Here is a 3353-nt window from a genome sequence, read left to right as displayed (position 1 = left end):
GCAAATGAAGGATAGATGAAAATCATCCAACTAAACCTCAACCACTGCGAGATGGCCCAGCAGCTGCTGGACCAGACCATAAGGAGCACCGTATTGATGTAGCAGTCATAAGCGAGCAATACCGGAATCGCAACTCGGGAGAGTGGATTGCTGACTCGAGCAAGAAGGCAGCGATATGGAGCTGTGCGAGTCCCACACAGCAACTACTGCAAACATACGTCGGAGACGGATTCGCCAGAGCCCGGATAAATGGAGTGCACATATATAGCTGCTACCTGCCCCCGAGCCTCAGCCTACAGCAGGCGACGCAGGCACTGGAAAGGATTGCTGAAGATGCGCGGGAGAAACACCCTACGCTCATAGCCGGCGATTTCAACGCTTGGGCGACGGAGTGGGGATGCCCGAGAACGAACCCAAGGGGACAGGCGCTCTTAGAATGCTTTGCGACGTTGGATGCCGTACTGCTGAACACAGGCACACAGCAGACGTTCGGCAGAGCTGGAACGGGGTCTATAATAGACCTTACGTTCGTGAGCAGCAGCCTCAGCCGCAGGACAACGTGGGAAGTTAGTGCTTATACACCGGGAGTGACCACCAAGCCCTCATATGTGAAATCCAGGAAACGGGCGCACCTAACCCGTTCATTGGTAAGCAGATCGGTTATAAGACCGAAACGCTAGAGCCGGATATGGTCCGGGCCATGTTTGAGGACTATGAGACAACGGTACGGCTGACGAGAGAGCACGCCAACTGGCTATACATACGCTGGAAGCATGTGATGCCTCCATGCTAAGGAAAAGAAGAAGCCTGAACAACCGCAGGCCAACGTATTGGTGGAACGCTGCAATAGGTAGCGCCAGGCAGGAGTGCCAGCGGAAAAGACGACTATACCAGCGTTCGAGAGGTTCCCCGGAATTCGAGAGGCTCCAAGGAGAATATAAGGAAAGCAGACGCTGCTTGAAGAGGCAGATCAAGGATGCCAAGCGCAAATGCTTCGAAAAGCTCTGCGATGACGCAGATGCGAACCCTTGGGGCTACGCATACAGGCTGGTAATGAAGAGACTGCGAGTGTTTCAGTCCCCCGCGCCAATGTGTGCAGATCTGCTGGTTAACATAGTAGAAACCCTATTTCCAGAGAAAGTGGCAGCCCAGAGGGTGATGGATAGAATACCGCCACCTGAAATAGAAGCCACCACGGAGCAGAAGTCCTCGAAGCTCTACAACGGATCAAGAACGCAAAGCACCAGGACCTGATGGGGTCCCAAATGCCGTTCTCCGCACGGCTATTGAGACCAATCCACAAATGTACGTGGATTTATTCAATGCGGTGCATGTCCGAAGGGACCTTCCCCAGACCATGGAAGCGACAGCGGCTAGTCCTCTTACCCAAGGGGAACAAGCCGACGAGGAGCCATCATCCTATAGACCACTCTGCATGCTCGACACAGTGGGTAAGATCCTCGAGCGCATAATCCACACCAGGCTGGAGAAGGCAGTAACGCGGTCAGCTCTCACCGAGACAGCACGGGTTTCGCAAAGGCAGGTCCACGGTGGACGCAATCGGCGAGGTATGTGAGATAGCAAAGCGAGCTATCGATGGCACCGATGGATGTACGGGACCAAAGAGTATTGCATAGTGGCAACACTCGATGTCCAAAATGCATTCAACTCTGCCAATGGGATCACATACTAGAAGAATTGAGAAACTTTCAAATACCGCCGTATCTGCAGAATATCATCGCGGACTACCTAAGAGACCGAGTGCTCATATATGAGACGGATAAAGGGACACGTGAGCACCAAATCACTGGAGGAGTTCCCCAAGGATCGGTCCTCGGCCCGCTGCTGTGGAACATCATGTATGATGGAATCCTCAAGATGGATATGCCAATGGGCGCCACGGTGATAGGCTTTGCCGACGACATAGCAATAGTCGTAGTGGCAAAACAGAAAGAAGCGGCGGAAGAAATCTGCAACGACGCGGTAGAGAGAGCCAGAACATGGCTATCAGGGAGGGATCTCTCATTAGCCACCCACAAAACGGAGGCGGTGCTCATAAGCAGCAGGAAAGTAGTGGAGACGGCCACGATCCGAGTAGGAGACTGCACTATTAGCTCCAGTCCAAGCCTGAAGTACCTGGGGTCATGATTGACCACAGACTCAGCTTCAAGCATCACATGGCGTATGCAAGCAGCAAGCAGGAAAGACGGCAGTGGCCCTATCCCGCATCATGGCCAACACCGGAGGCCCGAAACAGCCAAGGCGAAAGCTACTAGCGAGCGTAGTTGGCTCAACGCTAATGTACGCTGCACCAATATGGGTTGATGCAATGAAGCATAAAACATATGCCCGAGAATGCAACGCAGTCCAGAGGCTGTGTGCCCTGAGGGTGTGTTGCGCATTCAGAACGGTATCCCAAGACGCCGCACTTGTGGTCGCAGGAATGATTCCCATCCATCTGCTGGCAAGAGAAGCCGCAGGAATCAGGGCACAGCGAACCCTGGGGACTACGGACCAGGACACCAGAGGTGCCTTAAGGCAGCGCACAATCCTGCAATGGCAAGATTCGTGGGATAACAGCAGCAAAGGGCGATGGACCCATAGGCTAATCCCAGACCTGAAGAGTTGGCTGAACCGTAGCCATGGACAAGTGGAGTATCACCTGACACAACTGCTGACAGGACACGGTTGCTTTAAAGCCTACCTGCATAGGTTTAAGCACGAGGACGACCCCTTCTGCGTGGTCTGCGCAGGGGTCATCGAAGACGCAGAGCACTGCTTCTTCGAATGTCCAAGATTTCGGCAAAACGAGAGGATCTAAGCAACAAGCTTGGAAGAATGCCAGCGGTGTCAAACCTGGCAGAATGCCTGCTGGAGTCGGAAGGAAACTGGGCCTCGATTAGATCATGGCCGTAACTATGGCTACCAAACTGCGTCGCGAAGAAAGAGCACGCAATGCAAGGAGATAAAGGATAAAGGAGATTATTAAGAGAAGAGCCCTACGGGCATCTCCCCCCGGCGAAGTAATATCTCGCGACAGTACCGCCGGGATCCGGGATAGGTGTGGTTGGTTTTAGAGCGGTTAGAGTCCCTCACTTCGGCTTCGGCTGAGTCGGCATGAAGCTTTCCTGTAGTCACACAACACAAAAAAAAAAAAAAAAAAAAAAAAAAAAAAAAAAACACACACTCACATCCATTTCACTTTGGCGCCGGACCCGTGTCGCCACAGTAAAATGTGTGCCATCTACTCCTGGCTCCCAGCTGGTGGCCGGACCAGTGCCACTCGCTCTACATTAGGGCCACAATTGCCGACGCACACACACACACACTCACAGATGAGGCACATTGTGTAT

The sequence above is a fragment of the Drosophila miranda genome (genome assembly GCF_003369915.1).
Source record: "Drosophila miranda strain MSH22 chromosome Y unlocalized genomic scaffold, D.miranda_PacBio2.1 Contig_Y3_pilon, whole genome shotgun sequence".
Classification (NCBI taxonomy): Eukaryota; Metazoa; Arthropoda; class Insecta; order Diptera; family Drosophilidae; genus Drosophila; species Drosophila miranda.
The sequence above is the reverse complement of the archived record's forward strand: the minus strand, read 5'-3'. Positions refer to the sequence as shown.